This window comes from Pezoporus occidentalis, unplaced genomic scaffold (assembly GCF_034315485.1).
Source record: "Pezoporus occidentalis ecotype Australia unplaced genomic scaffold, CSIRO_AGI_Poc_V1 ctg83, whole genome shotgun sequence".
Classification (NCBI taxonomy): domain Eukaryota; kingdom Metazoa; phylum Chordata; class Aves; order Psittaciformes; family Psittacidae; genus Pezoporus; species Pezoporus occidentalis.
Window position 1 is genome coordinate 3,937,079 of NW_026916192.1, and position 22,558 is coordinate 3,959,636.

The 22,558-nt window shown below is 39.8% G+C and overlaps 1 long non-coding RNA gene across 2 annotated transcripts in view; it reads right to left on the minus strand.

Annotated features, from left to right (window-relative positions):
- Positions 1–531: 531 nt before the first annotated feature.
- The window catches only part of LOC134156219 (uncharacterized), a 106,985-nt gene continuing 84,958 nt past the window's right edge, over positions 532–22,558 (minus strand). For both annotated transcript variants that reach the window (XR_009961861.1, XR_009961860.1), the window contains 3 exons: positions 19,721–19,792; positions 18,810–18,860; positions 532–1,575 (listed from right to left, as the gene is read on the minus strand). This is a non-coding gene — a long non-coding RNA (uncharacterized LOC134156219). The remainder of the gene's footprint in view (positions 1,576–18,809; positions 18,861–19,720; positions 19,793–22,558) is intronic.

The following is a 22,558-nucleotide window of genomic DNA, read 5'->3' on the forward strand; positions in this document are numbered from 1 at the left end:
CTGGGTTGATTTCTTTTTCTCTTTCTTTCATTTTTAGTGTAGTTTGTGTTCTCCTTTCCATGGTCTTTTCTGGCCTAAGATGTTTTGAAGAAAATTGTAACTGCTTTTTTTCCCCCTGCTTTTTATGTCATCAAATGTCTTTTACACAAAATAGCTCAGCCTATTTTTTTGAGCAATGGGAAATACCCAGCTGGTTTAAAGACCGAGTCTCCTTGCTCAACTCTTACTTTCAAACTTAGTGGAGTTAAGACTTCCATTTGTATTATCTTTTGTCTTCCTAACAGTGACAAAAGGTGTCTTGGCAGCAACATTTTCTACTCCCCACACACTGTAACACTTTCACAGTAATCCTAAGCACCAGGGGAATATCAGAATATTCCTTGTCAAAAGCACTACTCTCTTTGTATCTTGTTTCAGACCTATAACAGCTGCCTAGGAAAAGTAGTTGGATAGGGCAGGCAGACAGTGATTCTTCTCCCAGCATCTCCTCTCAACCAAAAAAATATAATGTTGCAATTACACAAGGAAAAGCAGAATAAAATATCAGATATATTTACAAATCTCCCATTTCACCAGTTTCACCAGACCTCACAAAGCCTGTGCTCACATGACACAAATGATTTTGGTATTCACTAAAATACAAGTATGACTGAAGCATCCACGATTACAGTACCCCAAGCCCATGCATGATATTTCTTGTCTTTCTTCCAAACATTGTGCTTGGTGGTAACTCCCTGTGGTCTTCTGCTGTGTTTTCCTTTTGAATTTTTGGAAGCAAAGGAATGAGATCTGCTGCATGTCAGCATGCATCAGGCTTTTTAGCATAAATCTCTTAGTGCTGAGAGAATAGCATCTGGATATCTGACTCCAAACATAGGAGAGCGACAGTTAATTTTTCTAATGATACACAAAACTACCAGGAGTGTTTCTGACATTTTCCATTTAATTCCCTTCCCCAAAAATCTACAAAACAAAACAACAAAGAGCTGCAGGACTAACAAACACTAGGCTCTCTCTTCCTTGGAAATCATTTGAACTTGCAGTAGGAAGTTGTTTCTTGTTGCAGATATTGTTAGACTATCATCTATCAAACCGAACCACTAAGTCCCTGGAAACAAAGACCATTAAGTACCAATTAAAAAATATATTAAAGATTCTCCTTCTCCCCTCAGATTATTGTTATAGCTTGCTGAAAAGACACATGCAGGTATTTTTCTAATGGATGGTTAACTGAAAAAAGCCTAGTTCAAAATGACTTTGCTGCTATTAAAATTACTCATCTTTTGTATAAAACAGGATATATTTTGCCACAAAACTTGGCATCATTTCTTACAGATGAAACACTCATAAACTGCACAGTTCTTGAAAGATTCTGTTGAGATCTATATATCACCATCCCTAAACCAATTTAAACAAATAGAAACCATCCATGATGTCAATACACGTTGGATCAGATCCTATTAGAGTTATTTCTACACGCTGACTCGTTGCTTTTCTACTTTGAACACATTACCTGAAGACTTGGCCACATTGCAATGTTGTTGTTAGGCACAAGTTTCTACTACTAACGCTAAACTGGAAAAAAAAGAAAAGATCAAAGAAAGTTTCGACAGTGAAATTAAGGCACGTGAAGCTGAAATCCGCATTTCTCGCAATGTTTAAATCTTTTGGTTGCAAGCTTTCACTCCCTAAAAGGAAGCACCAGAGGAGATAGAAACAGGGTCAAAAAATGTGTGATAACTTTTCGGTCACTTACTCAGCACCCTCCAAGCACAACCCTTTGCAGTTCCTGAGGTTCATTTTGGAGCATCTTTCTGAGGCAGGTAAGTTGCTACTTTCTTTTAAACAATAGAAGGGAAGTCAAGCCACAAACCCTACACGTAAACAGAATGAATGAGCAAGACCTGATTTAATGGCGGTTTTAATAACAGCTAGTGCAAAAGGTATAAGCAGAAGGTACTCTCATCATTGTCTTTGTAACAAGTCCCCCTTTCTGCCCCATGTCATCTATAGGTATGGACTTTATTATCTAAATCCCCAAACAAGCTATTTTCTTTTCCTAAAAGAGCATGGTCTCAAGTATGGTCCATCAAGACCCCTGAACCAGTTTCTTGGGCTCTGCACAAGTGATGCTTACCTGAACAATCATGCAGCTGCCTCCCATACAGCAACAGCAAGTCCAATCAAAAAAAGTTGTATTTTCTTTTTAGCTGTCCAGAGCAAAAGAAGTTTCCCCTCTCTCCATACTTGTCTAGCATCATCATGGCAATATAGTAAATTCAACTGCCTCGCCCTCTCTGTGCCTAAAAGGCATGAAGGACACAGAGGAACTGTGGGATCTATCACATGTAAAATTTCTTTTGCAGCACATCAGAATCAGACATAATCTCTTGTGACATGACATCAAGACACGGTTTTGTTTCTTTCTTTACCCCAAGCTAAATGAAGGGTTTATATTCTGCTTGTGGTTAATGCCTATTTTCATAACCATATATCTTTTTAAGCATCTCTTCTGTATCATGCATCACTGCCTTTACAGCAGTGCGGCCCAGAACCCACTGATAACTTGGTTTTCAGAGGTGTACCTGCAAGGATTCTTTTCCTTTCCATTAATTTCACTATTATTCCCTTTATCACTCAATTTTGGCAGTGATTTCCCAAGGCTGAAGGAGCAGAGCAGCAATCTCAGCAGAGAGGGTGCCACAGCCATGCATAGCATCAAGCTGTGGTGAGCCCAAGGGTGGCAGATGGCCATTTCCACCACTCCACAGTAACACTTGTCATTGGGACTGCTGAGCTGCCCTAAACCCCACAACAAAATTGCTCTTTGTTTCCCTCCACCATCCATCAGAGTCTCCTCATTGGAGGAGCAGCTTTGGAAAAGATAAAACAATAAATGGGAGCAGCAGGCAATACTTTGTTTCAGTGGTTTCTTCATTCCAATGTGATCTTTTCTTGCCAGACTGGGTTTTCACACCTTGGCCTTTGTGCTGCTAGGCATTTGTGTAATGGTGGGAAAGACTCTGCCATTCCCACCACAGCAGGAGATGCCCACCACACACATTCCCCACCACAGACAGAGTAGGTGAATCTCAATTCTTTTGTAAAGGTAAACTTGCAGGTAGGTGTTTGTTGTTTATCTTTTCAAACCATGTGTGCAGCATGGGGTCAGTCCATTTGTCAGCAGGTGACTATTATTAGAATGCAAAGGGAAAACTAGTAGGACCTCATTTGTTTTTAATAACTATTTCTTGCTGAAATTAGTGCATTAACATTCAAAACAACATTCAGTAAAGGAGAAAATTTTACAAATAAGGCCTCTCAGTCAAAAGTTCCACCTTTGTGAATAAACACAGTTCCAACCATGAGTAAAACCTGGAGTGCCATCAGGGCAGGGAGTTGCTTGGAAAAGTGGCCAAAAAGAGAAACTTTTCAGACTTTTGAATAAAAGGCAAAGTTTCCTTTAGCAAATATGAAGATATTTTAAAATAACACTTAAAAACATAGTTACTGTAAGTTTATACTTATGAGTCTTATTCCTCATCAGCAGATGGCAACAAGCACTTTACATCCAAAATCTTTTGTGACTAATTGAGGATGCCCACTTCAAAATCACAGCAACAAGCACACATAACATTTATTTTATAAATAAACATCAAATGTGTCTATCTATAAATATGTGTTTAAACACACATTTATTTTGTAAAACCTTCCTAGCCAGGAAAAGTATTGGTATCATCATCATTAGTCCATACTTCTAAACCAGAGTTCTCCCACTTTTTGAAGACAACTGCTTGTTTCTATTTTCCACTATTGTTCCCAATAAGACCACTGTTTTTTGCAATACACTGTCGAGTACAGCTCACCTTTCCTGTCCTCTTTCTGCATACCCCAAAGGACAAAAACACATGTACAAATGCTGCATGCATATTCTCTAGCCTCAGCATAGTTGGACAGGTATGATGCCATTTTCCTATCTTCTTAATATTGAAGCCCTTTTTATTTTCTCATGAGCTAAGTGGATTTGTACAGTACATTCATCCACACAGAAATTCATACCAAGAGCTGTGTGTTTGTATTAATCAAAAACATGTGGCAACACGCTATACGTGTAGATAAACAGCATGGGTAATTGAGAGAAATGTTCTGCTCAGCGTTTTGCTTGTTCTGGTGTGTCTGTTGCATTGGTTTGCATTTAATAAGGAAAATTAAACAGAAAAAAAAAACATGTTTTTATAATTCGCTGCTGAAAAAGTTACAAATTTATAATATTCATTTTCTGGTCCCTACCCTGAGCAATAACTATAAAACATGAAGTCATTTACTCTAGACAGACACCAGATTTTCTTTCATATGCCAAATTCTTTAAGCTATATTACTCTGAAATTGGAATTGATGGAGGACATCTGATGCAAAAGATTCTTTTCTTTAAGTTTAATATGTCACATCACATGATCTTGTCAGGTGGGATCATGTCAATTATATTTATGCCATAATGTGAATCAGCCATGTACAAGTTGACTGTACTAACACAGAGAAAGGAGATAGATTATTTTTTTTTTGCAGTATCTCAGCCATCTTTCCCCTTTTCTTACATTCTTTTTAAAGAAGAAAAAAATCTGAGTTACAAGCAGCAGCTAAATCCCAGACAACTTTCTACCAAGCCCAAATTCCTGATCCTAGTTTTGTGTGGGTGGATCAGAGCACCAATAATAGGAAAGCCATGAGATGAAAACGAAAGTGAGCTCTCCTTCCATTTGCTTTGGGCTCAGCTGCAGCTATAGCATTTTTCTTCCACAAAATTCAGACCTTGGTTTGCAGAGATCTTTTTCTGACTAATTTTCCCTCTTCGTTACATCACTGAAACATGAGAGGAACACTATCTGAGATCATCATTCACCTGAAGACGAGGAAAAATATATCAATGACCTGGAAATACCCAGGACCTTTCACATCCTCCATGACATGTGACAAGCCTCCTGTCAGCCCAAAGCACCACGACGGGTGGCAGAGGAAACCTGCCTGGCAGCAGCAATGCCTGCTATGCACTGGGGAATAGCATAGGACCAGATTCTGCTTCCACTTACAACCCCTTTGCTCTGCTGAGTGGTTCAGCAATGAAATTTAGCCACATAAAACCAACTGACTCAGAGATACAAGTGTATGGCATAGTGACACCCAAAACCTGAAATCCCACTTGGATTTCAATGTTATTTGCTAAGAGGGGTGGAAATGTGAAAGGGAAAAGTCCCCCAGATTGAACGTGGTATAAAATAACGAATTTTTGTTCATTGTGCAAAAATGTTTATTTTTCTGGTTTTGTTCTTCAGGAAAGAAAGTATACCTGATGACGCAGGTCTGGTGTTGAACCAGGAAATACAACTAGGCAGAAGTTTCTGCCAAGAACATGTTCTAGCAGAGCTACAAGACTAAGGTCCTATGCCCCTTCCATCACACTATGGTTTTCACTTGTTCTGGTGAGACTGACCACAGCTATCCTTTGGTCCATGATGCTTCTCACAAGAGTCGCCTTTTCACAATGAACTCAGACAAACAGAAAATCATGTGCTGAGAAAAAACAAATGCATATACTTGGATTCAAAACCCAGCTTGACCATTTGAGCCCACAACTCAAAGACCATGATCAGTTACCAGGTATGAAGTCCAAAACAACCAGATGCCTGTATTATTTGTGGCTCTAGATTAGCATCATTTATCCTTAACTGTGAAGCTCATTTAAAATACACAAAAGCAGCTTTGCCAGTTCTCATTTAATCCCACACAGAAAGTTGCCTTAATTTGCAGTCAGTGGGGAAGTTGGCTGTTACACCTGTGCCATGGCAGCCTGCGTGTGACTTGTACTTTACTACCCTGGTGTGTCTGAAGGGATGCTTCTGGGGGAATAAAGCTGCCACTAAAAATAGAGCAGGGGTTAAAAAAACAAGTTGCTTCAAAATTTTGCATCCAGTTTTCATGCAAACTGAGTGCAGCCCAGAAATGTAATCTCAGATGGCCAATGCAGCTCATCACTGCAGCAAACAGAGCTGGTGCACAAGTATAGCCTTGCTGGCCGCAAAACAGTGAAGGGTCTCCACCTCCAGCTCAGCACTGCCTCTTCACGCAGAGCAAGAGAAAATATAGGAGTAAAGTCAAAGGCAGGCATATTTAGACTGCCCATTAAGCATCATCTCATGAATTAATACTATCAGAAGTATTAACTCCTCCTTAAAGTAACTAATGCATTACCTCATTCTGGATTTCAGCAGATATAGGAGAAGGATGATGTTCTTCAGAAGTTAGGAAGCTTTCAGCCTCATGAGAAAATATTTCCATCTGGGAAAAGGAACTACCTGCAGGTAGTTAATGTAGTCCCCAGAGGAAAGTAAAACAGAAAAAGTTAAAGTTGTGATATGATTCGTTTGGCTTTCAGAGTTGCAGCAGAAGCGCTCTAATAGATGCCTGCTATTAGCTATTCATTTGTGCCTTTACGTTCAATAAAAATCTGATTCCCAGACCATCAATGGTAAGAAACAGGTCTTACACATAGAAGACACACCATCTCTTTCACACTCTTAATTATTGAGGAAAGATGTTTTTACAACTGCATAAGTGGACAAAATCTGCAGCAAGCTTCTCCATAGATCCATGAAAACGAGGTGCTACTGAGCACAAATAAGATATTCCAACTGACAGAGAAAGATATGTTACATTAGTTTATATTTCTGGAGATGATCTAAGCCCTTAGTTATCTGTTACATCAAATGTCTCAGTTTTCCTTCTGTAATCTAATATCCACCTTCAAGCTTGCCCTACATTTAAAATTTATACAGGTTTTTTCAGATGCTGCCATTTTGCCTCAGGCTTTTTAGGTGTTAAGCTCCAGTAATAATCTACACTGTTTCTTTAAGAAAGTTCATCCATTCACTTTAATTACATTTTCAGCCCTGGTTATTGTCCCCGTGCCTGCAAAGAATGTTTCCAGCCATAAAAAACCATTATCTGCCACAATTATGGATAACCAGAGCGTGGCCAGAGGGCAGAAATGCCATGGTGAAAGATTGTACCGCAATTCAGCGCAGAATTTATAACTTTCCTCAGGGCTAACTGTCAGCCTGATCACAATGCCTGACAAAAAGATCTAGTAAAGCAAATGCAGATGCTTCTTCTTGCCTGCGTGGTTGCTCTTTTTAGTTGTTTTTTTTTCTTTTTGAGGTGCAGTTTGTTATAACACATTAAGTTGCAGCCACTCTACATGCAGCGCTACAGAAAAGACACCACGCCTGATTCAGTTTGCTGGAGCACAGATTTAGATCATACAAATCCAGCACCATGGTTGTAAATACGCTTTGTTCTCTGCGCAACCAGGGCATCTCAAAGGTACACAGAAAATACTACTGTTTATTTGCTCTGGTCGCAGAAGCTGCAGGCTGTTTCTGCTGTGTTGTGTTCTCTATGCTTGATACTGACGCCAGATGGACACAGAGATGATTTTCCATTGCTACCCATGTTACTGCTCTTGCAACATTAGATCTTTCCATCTCTAATTCTTGTTTTTATTAACATGCAGAGGAATGCTAAACTGGAAGAAATATTAACTTCTTGACACAGTAGTCTAATACATCTAATTCTTTCTCTCATTCCATCTGGACATCTTTGTTCTAATGGAACAGAGAATTGTCTTAGGCTTCCTGATGTGCAGGATTTCAACAGAAGAGGGCAAGAAGATCATGAGCCCCATCAAGATATTTGTTGATGAGAATAATAATATAAATCCTTCTGTAACATTTTTCCAGCCAGAAGTCTCAAAGCACAATACAAACATGACTCAGAATTATTCTTTTTGGTTTGGCGGGGAAAGAAAACTGAGCAGATAGGAGAGATTCTTGGGTGATGTTCCTGGCATCCCTGATGCCTATGCAACCCCCAGCACAGCAGCATGAGCTGCTGTCCCCACCCATGTGCATGGCAGCCATATTTTTGGGCCCTTGTGAAAGGACAATGCAGGTTGAAGTTCTTCCCCTCAGCATGCTCCAGGCTTGCTTTAGCCTGTGCCTGGGTGCTGGTCTCCATTCCCACAGAGCAGACGATCCCCAAAGTTGGACTTTGTGCCTAGTCTCAAACAGACCTTAACATAGAGGTGATAACAGCAAGACCATAATCTCTCATCCTTTGCTTTCTACAGAGGATGTTGCTTTTCTCAGCAAGGAGGCAGCTGTTCAAATGCAAATGCAGAATAAAGACCTGGAAAAGATATTTGATTTCTACCCCAATCTGTCCCTGGGATTTCAAAAAATTCTGTGCTTCTAAATGGGACAATAATGCCTATGGGCATCTTTTTGCACCGTTAGACATTAAAGGACTTTTAAAAGCTTGGCTCCAGTGCCCACAGATCAGACTGAGAGCATTCACAGCAGTTTCAGTGTAGATTAACCCAGTTTCTCCTCCTTTCAGTTGTCATTACAGGAATCCAAAATATGGAAAAGATAAAGGTTAAAAAATTCAGATAAGATGACAGAGCTGTTTTTTGCTTGGTCCTGGGCAATGCAGTGAGATGGTGCAGCAGGTAGGTTTTGCCTAACAAAAACCCTTTGACTTTCATTCTAAGCTCTCTGGGCTTCATTCTCTTGAGTCTGACCAGTTCCAACTCTGATGCAGCAGAGCTCTTTGCAAAGGGAGTATTTCTCACAGTCTCTGAGATGGCAAATCTTCCACATTTCCCACCACCCTAACCCCACTCCGGCATGAACAGGTCATAAGATTTGGCACCTCTGAGTCAGCTTCAAACTCAGTTTCTATCCTAAACAAAATCCAAGGCAGAACTCCACCTCTTGGCATCTCTTCAATAAAACATCATTCTACCTGAACCTCAGAAAAGATAAACTATTAAAGTAATAAGAGGATAATTTAACCTCTTTAATCAGATAATCCTCCAGCACATTGGACATTTATTTGCACGGTATATTCTACAGTAATGAGTTTGCAGCTCGGATTTAAACAATTCCCCACCCTCAGAAAAAAGCTGAAGGAAGTGGTTGAGACATTCCATATCTCAGGTGCCATTATGTGAATGTGAAAACAAATGAGTTTAATTGGGGAGAAATTCATCCCAGACAGAGGGCTTGCCCAAGGCCCTTGTCTGAGAAACCCCACTTAACTCTGCTCTAGTGCAGAACAGCTACACAGGCACTAGATGCCAATTAAGCCCTACTTATCTTTTTAATGAAGGGCTGAATCTGAAAATGAATTATTGTTTTGATGTGTAAATGATGTCGGTTTGGTAAGGTAGTGAAAGTATTCTATCTGGGGGGACAAGCAAAACTAAAGTGATCAAGTGGTTGCATGAACATACATGTAAATGCTACTGAGCTTTCTACTGCTCTCCAGCTAGGAGGAAAATTCTCCACAGTACTCAGACTAAAACTGCATATTCAGCAACTTGAATCACTCTGTGTCTTTGTGCCAGTTTCAGCCAAGCATTCCTTTCAGAGACCAAAACAAACAGAAATACTTCCCTGAAAACTAGAACTTCATTTCAGTGTTTGCTAAAATAATTTCTTTTCTAAGCAGTTGTTCATTCTCCCACTCCCCTCAATTCCATATATGTAAGTGTTGAATGTTCAAAAATAAAGAAACTGTTTTACCTTGGGCCAAGTCAAACATTTCGTTTAACTTATCCATAACTTTTCAATTGATGAAAATATTTAGAATTTTTTTTTTTATTTACCAGGATTTTTTTCCTAAATTTAAAATTGTCCAGAACAAACAAAACCACCGATTAATACAGGCCAATGTATGTTCCAACACCAAGCAATTAATAAAAAAAAAATAATTCATTTTAATCTCATTTAAAGTTCAATTTAGGGAATAATTGTCATGATTTCTTAGTTTTTGGTAAGCTGTATCTTTACCTTAAGTAGTGTACATCTTCCGTGTGGCTGCAGTCATGAACAGTGCTTTTTGAAAGACAACATCTCTGATAGGGATCTTTGGAAAAGGAAGCAGTACTCTTGCTATGAAACAAAAGTGAAATATGGTGCTTCCTCTTCACTCAAGTGCCAAAGACCTGCGAGCTAGCTTAGATCCCACCAACAAAATCTCTAAAGTTCATCAGGTTTTCAAACTCCTATGATTGCATAGGACTGGTGAATGGTGAAAACTGGTGTGCAAGACTATAAAGCTCTACAGATGAGCTCTCCCAGCCAGTGATTTTAGCTTGTGGCCTAAAGTCAGACAGCTGACTTTAAAAAAGCAAGCCTACAAAGAGAAAGCTTAAATACCCATGGGAAGAGGCTGAAAATCACCAGTCCAGAGGAAAAAGCATTCAAAACTGTGTATGATTTTTATGATTTTTGCAGTTTTGAACTTCTCCTTAACAATGCTGGATAGTAGGACATGTCTATTTGAAAACAATAATGCAGCTATTGTTTCAATGTGCTCGTAGTCAGAACTTCATTTTAGTAAGTAGAACTGATGAATTAATTGTCAGACACATAGATATCTCACTTACAAGACTGTTATATTCCTAGGACAGCTTGCATGATATAGTTAGACTTCAGAGAATAGCTAAAATGATCTACAGAAACCAGTATTTAATGGACAGAGAAGTCATAGTCATTGGCAACAAAGGGTGGAGGGACTTGCTGGTCTTTCTCATCTATGAAATACACTAGTTTTCTGAGAGATAAACAAATGCCATGATTAAGGTGTGAATAATATTAATCTATACCAATAAGCCTCTGTTTTTTGAAAAATCACTGAGATGTCATTGGAAAGCCACAGTCTTGCACTATATTGGTCATATAGGTTTGGGTCTATAGGTAGATATGTTAAATTCCACTTTATAGTTTAAAAAAGACAAAATGCCATCTACTGCTAACTTAAATCATCCTCATTTCTGCTCCACCTTCATTACACAAAATTCCCTTTGCATGATTGCAAGATCAAATCCTTCATCCCAGGCTGTAATTACAGAGCAGTTGGAGAATAGGTGCCATCTTTCCTTTCCAGGGCCATATAACTCGTTAGTCAATCATACTATTAAGACATTTTCAGTTTTAATAAATGAAGGTGGTGCTCATCTCATGGCTGAGAATGGATATTTTCATGGAAATAAATATCTGATGCATATCTTCACAGCATCTCCTTAAGAAAACCATTATCACTTCAAAATAGTTCCTCCCAGCAAAAAGTGCGATTATGTCATTGGTGTACAAGCCAAGTGATGATGAGACGATAGGTTGTGTTTATGTTTTTTGCCATGTTTCAGACCCAAAGAATCAGCCACAGAAAGCTGATGAAACTTGAATACAGTTGCAGACCAGAGAGACTCAGTGCTTCAGCCACCTGCAGTAGTGCAAATGTCCCTCACAAGCTCCATTCAAGCTGATTCGCAAATTAAAACTAGGTTTTGAACCTGCATTTAGTTAGGGCTTGTTCCACAAGCAGGTCCACTGAACAAGGGGCTAAGAGAATCCAATTCTGTGCTTAGATGCTGAAAACCATCCACTTAATGGCAGCAATTACCACTGATCCATCATGCTAGCTTCTTAACATTTAATATCTTACTCCCTAAGATATGAAAATAGGTTATTTTAAGCTCCTAAAATAGATTTGAAGAGTCTCCTAAAAATTCTCAGGACCAGTCTCATTCAAAGGTGAGTGGGATTATGCCCAGAAGTTACTCAGATGCTTTTAAAAATTCCTATTTAATTTTACAATGCACAGCCCTGAAGTAAATCTCCATTCAGTACTTCTTGTAATCAAGCTGAAGAAATTGACTTTGGAGCCAACACACATCTTTGTACCTGTATTTTCTGTTGGCTGCTTTTCCTGCTGTAGCACGATGCTGCAGTGCTTCATTCACAATCATACCCAAAATACTAACATAAGACCCAAACTGCTATTCTGATCTGGGTCTATGGAGTGCTCTGAAAAGAGTCTGTGTTGTAATGGGCACACACAAGATAAACTGTGCTTAAGAATATCATCTTTGGTAAATAAAATGGTTTAAAAACTTGACAATTTGCGATAGATTTTGCAAAATATTTTTCTTTGGAAGCACTAAACTGCCAAAACAAACCTTCTTTACCACATGCTGCAGAGGTTAAGACTGATGTCAAAATGAACTCCATAGATGTCTTGGGAAATAATGTCTCTTAATACTCTAGCTAAGCACCATTTGTTAACTTAAAAACATAATGTTTGGAATGAATATTTCATATTTAGCGTTTGCATTGCACAGGAATGCACATTTTACAGTTTTTTATTAGTGCAAACATTTAGAAACCAAGCAGAAGACTAATTTATTATTACTGTTCCTACTAATAAGTATTTATATTATTGATGTACACAAAGTTCCCCGTCAGGATAGTGACCCTGTAACATTAACTTTTAAATAATGCATAAGTTGGCAAATTTCAATTTATGGTAATTGTTTCTCATAAACCAAGGCAATTAAATGCTGCTTCTGCAGTTGCATATACAAAACTGTAGGGTGGACCTTCCTCCTGCAGCACTGCAGCCATGCAGCTCCCTGACAGTGAGTTGAGGAGCAGTGATTAAGCTATTGTCAGGACGGAGGATCACCTTTGTGAGATGCTATTATTATATTATTATTTTAATATTTGATTACACTTGACACTGTGGTACTCTGGCAAATATTACTCATTAGAAAAAGTAATACTAATCTTTTCTTTTTTCACCTGCACCACTCTGCAATAATCCCAGTGCATGTCTTACAATGGGATTGCTCCTGATTTGCACTAGCAGAAGGAATGTAGGCCTACAAGTTTCAGAGGGTATTTGACTCATCAATTAATAGGCCAACTCAGGGCCATATCCATTGGCCACACCAACTTTCACCAGCTCACAAGGCTGGTAACCCCCTTAAGCATGTTAGTACCTGGTTTCTTTTCCTGCTCCTAAGTAAATCCCTTCCTTACCAAAAGGCACCGACACTTAAGCCCTATCCTTTCCAGTGAAAATCAAGAGAATAAATGTGATAGAAAATTCCCCTAGCAGGCTCTGGGGAAGGAAAACATAAAGATCTCTAATTACCAAACACTGTGAGAATTTAATTGCGAGCCCTCGCGAGCCCCTTGCTGGCTGCGCTGGGGAGGGAACATTTGCTTCTACAAACCCCGTCTGCCAGCAGCTGGGGCTGGGGCTGCTCACACCCTGTTGGTGCGGGCAGCAAGGAAACCATCCAGTGTCCCAAAAAAGTTAATGAATTATTCTCCTCCTCCCAACAGACTCAATGCTGGAGCCAGGAGCCGTAATCGCACTCCTGCAGCCTCTGAGTCACTGTCAGACAGAGCCCAGCGCAGAGCAGCCTGCACAGTCAGCAAAGGCGGTATGTGCATTGCGTCTGTAATTCGGTCAAACCAGTTTAAAAACAAACTCATCTTCCCTTGTCCCCTCACAGGCCCCTCTCAGGACACACAAACGCTGCAGCCTCCCACCGTACACACGGCTTTTTTGGAAGAGAGCATGAAAGAGCCTTTGCCCAGATGAACCAAAGCTGAGGTTTTCAGAGAAGCCTGCAGGAGTCAAGCATTCAAAATCCATTAAAATTCAATGGGAGAGGAGTGCTTGTGCTCTTGGGTGCCTTTGAAAATCCCATCCTCTGTCTCAAGGTTAAATCAAGATGAACACAGGAGCTTTCACCTTGCTGTGTTTTCTAAGGACAAAAGTAGAGTCCACAACTGCAAAGACAGGTATTGCAAGACCCTTCTGCTCATTGCCATAACCACAGATAGCTTCCATGCTTCCCCAAAGCTCCCTCTGTGAGTTTCCTCCATATACCAGAGTCATTGGGCAGCTGGAGTAGATAAATGGCCACTGTCACAAAGTATTGATATTGTGGAGAACATAAATACCTTTTTCATTTCTTCCTCAAACATTCATGTCATATCTAGCTGCACAGGAGTGGGAATTTTCCGTAATGAACCATTTTCCATCTGTCTCTGACAAAAAAATGACTGGCAAACAAATTAATTTCCCTTTCCCCCTGTTATGGCATTTGGAATGAAGTGTCAGAGAAGTTCTGGGAGGTATTAAAGATCTGTAAGTAAATTCTGAATATTTTAATATTCGAAATTCAAACCATGTTGATTACCTACAAGAGGCTCCATAGCTTGTTTCTGCTGCTTGGCTGAAGTGAAATGCTAGGAATAGTTTTCCAGTAAGTGTATGTATTCAACATTTCTATGCATATTTACTGATGTTTGCTTACTATCATTATTTTAAGTGAATGTCTCCACCACAAGGTTCAGCTGTATGTTTGATCAAGAAAGTAAAAATCCCAAACACCCCAACAAATTAACATGATTATTAACATTATCATGATTAAAAATGTGAGAGAGTTTTGGCAGAACTCAAATTTGTGTTAATTTTAACTCACTTAAAATTGTTGCTAAACCATGTATTGTCATTCGCACTTCTAGTTTTCCAGTGGAAATAAAAGTGTATTTTTATTTTATATGGTAGTACAATAAAAGGAAAAGAGGCTTATTTCTAGCTATTAAAGCTGGTAAGACATTTCAAGGCTTGATTTTTCAGAGTAATCATGTCGAATATTTCAACACACAAAGGACTAAAATGCAAAAATTATTTGTATTTAAGCATTGTGCTCTATGAATATTCTTCAAAATGAGTGATTTTTCAAATTTAACATAAATCAAAAAACATAAAAAAGTAATGTTTCATCAAATCATGCTGACAGTGTTTGTATTATTTGCATCGACTCAGTAGCACGAAATAGCGCTGTTGAAGAGACAGACACCTACTAATTCCCACTTTCTGAACTTTAAGCAGCAATAACCCTTGAAAATTTCTAAGAGATCACCCTGAAAAGAGCAAAGATAAACATACATCACTTCCCTTCATACTCCAGGAAGAACATTACTAGAGTAGAGCGTCTTAAAGTAGTTCATTCTACCCCAGGATAACACAACAGCACTGTGAACTGCTAGTCCTCAACATCACTGTAAATGTAAAGATTTTCAGACATTTTCTCTGGAAATAATTAACAATCACTGAGTAGAAGCTGCAGATGTGCAAAACTTGATCATGTTTTTGTGCCTGCTATAGCTAAGTAGTATGACTGGGAAAAGAGGTCCTAGTATCCGAGTCCCCAGCCCTATTGTCCCTTATTCACATTCAAACTACCACAAATTCTATGCTGAAATATCACTGTTGACCTGACCCCAAGGCAACTGCTTTTCCAGCTGATTCTAGGGCAGTTATTGCAGCCAGTCAAGCAGTATCTGTCAATTTTCAGTGCATGTCATTTCCCAGTAAACCTTTCCATGTTGTGTGATGAACACCAGCAGTGCAGTGCTGGTATTCACAAACACAGATTTGTCTTTGGTCTTGCGGCAATAGACCTGTGAGCTGGTGCTTTGAGGGCTAGAGGAGAAAAAGGAACCTTGCCAGAATAAGAGCTAGCTTTATCAGGAGCCCTGCAGGAAATCCTCCTCTGTAATCCATGGAGCACAAGACACAAAAGACACTACAGCCAGCATTACAATGGCGAGACCCAGCTTCAGGAAGGCTACAGGATATGACACAATGGCCAGTCACCATAACTTGGCCAGCCACCATAACATGACTGTCCTGGGTTCAGCAGTAGCAGTCATTTTTCTCAACAACAATGACCCATGAGAATCAATAGAACCTGAGGTGCTGAGGATCTAGGCAGCAGGACATGTTGACCCTGCACACTTCAAATTAACATACATGAGAGCTGGTTTAGCTATCAAAAGCAACCTTGCTACACTAGCACTGGGACTATTTTTCCAATTGTGAACTCCAATGCTTAGTTCTAATGTGGGTATCTGCTGCTCTACGCAACAGCCATCTCTAGTCTTTCTGTACACTAGGTTCCTGTGGTACAAATGGAGATAAATGATACATTCCTGGGGTTTAAGGTCATTGTGAAAATCGGAATCATTATATACAGTAGGGACTACTTGAGCACCTATGCTGAGACAGAAGCCAGAAGAGCAAGGGAGATGGGATCTCAGATCAAACACCCTCTTTGCACCAGCTCCCAGCATTGCATCAGTAACCTGTGCACCTCAAGAGCATTTCAGGGAGATCCAGGAGGGACTGTGCCTACTTGCACAGGGAATTCAAACAGCTTATTACCAAAGCCATTTTCTTTTTTTATTATTACTTTCTTCAAACAAAGCTAATAAATCAAATCACCCAAGATGCACATCATGCAAAGCTTAATTAGATTTGGCACACAACTCGCTAGGAGTAGCACCCATCTGACTTTAGATCAGAGAACTCCGGTTTGATGGGTGGAACCAAATCGCCCACTTTGGAGTTGCTAAATCTACTTTTAAATGCAGTGTGTTTGCATTTTTTCACTCTGGGACCTGGAGGAGGTTAGCTTTGTTTGACTTTTGGGCAATGGGAGCAGTAGAAGAGAATTCAGAAATAGAAGGATACACGTTTATGAAGAACATAAATCTCTTATTCTGCAGGCACGGAAGATTCACAAAGAGTTGGCAGCAACTATTTCATAGAGCTGCTTTTCACAGAGCTACTGGGAGCTTGTGGAGCTTCCTCCTTGACTACCTGCTTTTCTAAGACATTCTGGGGTATTTTTAATAAACACGTATAAAATTCATGCAAAAATACTGTTTTAACAGCGTATTATTTGGCAGAGCAACCTTCACTGCTATTACCTCTCTAGATTTTATTATCAATCTCTTGCTTTTCTTAAGCCCACAGCTCCTCAAGAAACAAGATCCATTTTAAAAAATATAGTTGAAATTTTTCACAATACATTTATAACCCTAACAGCATTAAAAGGAAAAAAAAAAATCTTTATTCATGAAAAGGTGCATAAAAAGATTTTTAAAAAGTAAAAATGCTTCCCCCCACTTTATCCCTTTTCTGCTGAGAGGAAACAAGGACCAAAGGGGGCATAGAAAAAACTCGCACAAAAGAGTAGCATCTCTGCAGCCTGCCCCTGAACCCCTGCAGCAATCTCCCAGTTCCCTAAATCCCCCTTTCATGGAATGACATGTGAGGGAAGCAGAGGGGAAGGGAAGAGGCTGGTTGCAGACATGTGCTTGTAAGTACAGCAGAGCTGTACTGGAAGTCCTGTGCTCCAGACAACACAACAAACCACAGCCTGGGCGACAATGCAGAGAACATGATGTTTTCTGCACTATGGATGGCTTGTGACTGGGCTATGTCTCAGCTGTCCAGAGTCTACTTGCAAAGAAGGAAACGGGTGTCAGCCCACCACTGTTGTGACACACCAGAAAAGACAAGCTCTCTGTTAAACAACAACAGATCTGGCTGGACACACCGGGTTTGATCACACAGAGCCAATGCACTGCACGTGCTGGCTGAAAGACATGCAGATTGGAGCCTACCTTCTTACCCTGCCTGCCTGCCGGCTCCTATGCACTATGCTCTGCATTGCCATACCCTCACCACGGCTGCAGCAGCTTAGTGCAGGAGCACTGGCATGGACCACTGTCGGACCTGCATTGTGCTGGAGAGACGTCTACTGAGCTTCATGCTCATCCAAACCGTGGCACAGCATGGACCACAAGGCTTGCATGCCCAAATGACACCAACCAACACAAGGCAAACTTTAAACCGCAAGTGCCCGCAATGGGAAACTCACATGCAGTCTTCAATCACAACTTAATTCAGAAAAAAAATATTCAGCAAATCTTTTAATGCTATAATTATTTAATCAAGAAAATCCTAGGTCAATTCTAGTCAACCAACATTAAAAAAAAAACACAAACATGTATATAGTTTCAAATTCATTCTTCAGAATGACACAGACATTCAGGATCTGCCTTTAAAAAATGCCAGACACCACTGTCAAAGCCTGAGTTTTGTAATGTGAACACCTACATTTTTCTATCTGCTAGATGAGAGCCTCACATTTGCCTTATTCACAAATACAGAAATGGGCAAAAATAATTAAATAAAGGCAGTCTGGTTCATGCTCCACTGCACCATGTATGAGAAGTTGTGGCTGACAATGACATTGAAAACCAGTTGTCAGTCTAATGTAATCAGAGAGACAATTGGCTCTGCTGGCAAGAACTGAATTAGTGTTTTCTGTCTGAATCAGTGTCATCTTCTAGGGAGCAGTGAAGCTTATGCAATGATCACAAAACTCCCCAGAAGCTGCATTTGTTACTGAAATATGGTGGTGCTTTGGTGCTGTGTAACCTCATTCTGTAATACAATATACCTCATGGTCATGCTGCTGTTCTCATGTTTCTTGCAATGATACAATTCAATGACCAGATACTATATCAAATTAGACAACCATAACATTAAAACTTTAAAATCTCTCTTTGAGAGCTAACACAGTTTATTCTCAAATGCATTCTCTGCTCTCTTGCACGCCGTGCACATATGCAGAGCATGAAATCAGGGCAGAGAGTCCAGGCCTAGATACTGCCACAAACGCTTGTACTTTGGGAAAGGCAGAAGGGTGAACAGTGTTAGTCCTCATTTTCCTAATGAGGACAGTGAAAAAAATTCAAACCAAGGTCAGAAATGAAAAAATCCCACTTTTCAAGTAGGACCCATTGCTGATGCACACGTGTATTTTGCCATAAGAAACTGAGAGTTTGTCTTAAAATAGACGTGTGCATTGTTGGTACTGTGACAACACCTAGCAGCTTCACCTTTATTTCGTTTCAGTTCGTAGCATGAGCTGGGTTTGAGTGCTGGAATATGCTGTGTAGGTTTTGTTTTTTTTTCATTTTTAAGTTTTCACTGTGGTAGAAGCTTGCTCTGCATCTGCTGCATCTTACCTGCAAAGCCACCTCACTCATGAGAGATGTGAACAAGTTTGCAGGGGACTCCTTTCACATGGTCCAAGAGTGTGGAAGAGCATACAGGTACAGAGCAGAAAGGCTACCTCAGAAAAGCCACTTATTTTCAAAGAAATACTACTTCAGCACAAGGAACAACCAAGATCTTTACATCAACACACAAGAATATTATCTTAACCATTGTGTTTCTATAACAAACAACCAGCTCTCAGAAGTTTCTGCTTCCTGCTCTATTTAATAATTATCTTGCATTCAGTGATATTGAACAACACAAAATTCAAGTATTAGTCAAAGCAATAGAAGCAGATGGTTTTTCTGTTATTTCAGTTTTACACATATTTACTCTTTTTCATCTGTAACATCTGTTTCTTTAAAGAGCTATCGGTATAATGGGAGAATACTCTCATTGGATTGATGTACATCTGTAATTAGCAAGTTGATGGTCCTCCTCAGGCCAAGGAGACACTAGGTGATCTGTCACTTAAAGGCAGACCATCAAAATAGATACCCTCTTTTTTATAATTACCGTTCCACGTTACATATTCATTAAGACTTACATAAATTATTTCCTTGTTCAAGGTTCAACTTTTCTGTCCTTGTTCAGACAAAGCTCTTGTTGAATCAGAATGTGTTTACTCAACAGGATATGGACACACTTTCAATCTGTTGTGCTGCCATTAGTCTTTGTAAGCCTCTAGTCTTGCTCAGACAGAACAAGGAACTAGTCAAATCCTGAAGCCCTTCATATGTGATTCCCCCTTAATTTTTACCAAAACCACCTCAAAAAAAACCCACCTCAAAATAGAAAAAGTACTGCAAACAAACAAAACCCAAAACTGAAACAAAACCATTCAAATACAAGAATTTTGTAAAAACAACAGGAGACTCACAGGAATAGGAAGCGTTGGTACACCACATCTGCCACACCAGTGCTTCAGACCAGGCCTCCACAGAGCTCCCTGCTGAAAGACAGAGCAAGTGAGATGAAGAGAGGAGGAATGGTTTATGCCTTACACCTACTGTTTGTCAAGCCAAAGCCCCAAACAGGAAATGTTTCACTAGCAAAGTTTTGTAACAACGTGTGTTTTTCATATGTAGAGGGCGAATTTTGTAGGTCACGTCAATAACCATTCTGATTTACTGAAACAAGGCAAAGAAGAAAAATGCCCAGTAGGGGCAAGGCAGATGACCACATCCCTTTGGCACACACCTTCCTGTCCAGCTCTGCCCTCTGAAGGCATGTACACTCTCCAGTAGTGCTTATTTATATGTCACATTACAGTGATGAATGTTACTATTGCTCTCCAAAACATATGCTCAAAGTTTATTATGGCACTAAATACGGGCTGGGTAAGAATCTGGATTGTTTAAGTGTCAAACAGTGACAACATGTGTACAATACAACACAGACATCAAGGGAGAACCAGCTAAGCTAATATGTGGTATTCATATAAGCCTTTAAGAACAAAGACCACCCATAAAGCAAAGCCAAGGTTGCCACAAGAATAGGTGGTACTGCTTCCGTCATTGCAAACTGTGTGCCAATTGGTTTCCTAATTAGATTTGCAAGTTAATAAAAAGCATAAAATACAATAAAAGAACAATATGTTATAACTTTTCCCATGGCAGACCTTGCAGTAAATTCAGCAAATTTCTGACCATGGCAGGTACCCAGTGCATGCTTGTCTTTCTTCTAACTAGGTTTGGTTTCTTTCTATTTTGAATGGCTTGTACCTTTTTTCATGAGAGTGAATACTTCCTTAACTAGGATGATCCCGAGCACAACAGTTATTCACTAAATAACGGTCAGCATAAATAACTCTCATAATTCTCAGCATCTTCCTTTAGACGATGGCGTTTTGTTCCATTTCAGATTCATTTTGTTAAAACACACAGTAAAATGGGAGTACAAAAAACCCTAACCATTAAAAAAATAATTAAACCACAAGGAAAACATTCTAAAGTACATCTCCTTAAATACTTGAGTTAAGACATCTTGGTACAGCAGCACCACATGAGAACTGCTGGAGCTCTAGTCTCGTACCACAGGACTGAAGGGTTCAACCAGAACTGGAGCGCTGCTCAACAGTACTTCAAAAGGATTGAAAGGAGAAAAGGAGTGAAAACAGAGTGACAAAAAAAGGACAGGAGGGAAGAACAGACTGAAGAGGGAAAACATGGGGAGGGAAATGAAATTTAGATTAAAATCTAATGCACCTTCATCATACGTGTATACCAGTGAGTTGTAAAAGGATTTCTTCCCTTGATGTATCAAACCCTTAATAGACAACTTTCCTTTCTCAGCAGCAGTTAATTAACAGAACGACCAAAGGAAAAAGCGAGCCTAAAGAGAAAACTGCAGTGCCATACTGACAACTTCTGCTCATATGAAATCATATTTAAACCTGAAAAAAACCCACTGTCCAGACTGTGGTCTACAATGCAAGGGTTTCAGCATGCAAGAACAATTCTGATAAGACCTTAGACTTTCAAACAACGCAGTGAAAATCCAAACAGATGCTACCACATCTTAGCATGCAGTCTCCAGTACAAACTGGAGAAAGCTATTCTAATAACGTGAGTGGTACTACCTACACCACAAATTCAACAGCAGTAGTGGCAATCCCCACGCACTTACACCAATTGCATGGTGGGTAGGACCCTGATAATGAGCCAAAACCTGGAACCTCTACTATGATTGCAGTCACAAAGGGTTTCATTGCTGGTACCAGCTCATATTCAGATGGTCCCTTTGCCCAGCACAGACTTACTCCTCAGCCTTTTGGAGCATGGTATAAAATCTTTTCCTCAGGCTCTCTCAGAGGAGGTGGGTTGAGTGAGGTTTGGGTGCTGGAAAGAAAGATGTATTGGCTCAAAGTTAAACAGCTTTTTGTATGCACAACCTGAGGCACAAACAAGTCAGGATTTGCGTACTGGACCTTTGCATACACAATCTGTGTACTTAGAAAAAAATCGTTCATTAGTCCTTCTATTGCATGGGTGTGAAAACAGTGGGTCAGCTCCTTTATATTTTAAACAGCAGAGAAATAAGCATGAAATTAGGAAATCCATAAACATCTTTCTACAGCCCATGGACTATCTGAAGAGGCAGTCCTGGCCCTGACCAGGGAATGGACAAATGAAACTGTGTCATGGAGGAAACAGGCTGGATAATCAAAATGTTCTGTACAATCCATGGATATCTGGGTTCATCTCAACAGCTCACGTCTGGCCCAAGCAGACTTCAGTGGCACTAGAGCTAGAACAAAGATTCAAGCAAAGAGCAATAATGATGGTATAGGGACAGCATGGCACATGGGTCTTGATGAGCTGTTTCCATTTTAATTCATTTCCATTGTTTGGAAAGAGTTCTTCAAAGGGGAGGACCCCAGCTAACAGGCCTTCTGGAAGAAAAGCACTTTCAGAAATGACTTGAAAGAAAAGAGGGTGGGGGAAATCTGATTTAATAAATGATATATAGGAGTATAATTATATGGTTTTAAACACAGTTCCAGTTCACTTGTCTCAGCAAGAAATCCTGGTGTGCAAAAGAAATCATTTATATTGCTTACTATGGTTTTTCAATCTTGGCAAGTACTTTTTCCATTCTAAGATGTGGGAACACCCACATCAGTAATTATATACGTTAGCAAAAATACAAGATAACTTGTATTCTGGATAGGGGGGGTTTCCCCCATTTCTCAGTGAACTCCTAGGGCAGTAAAAGG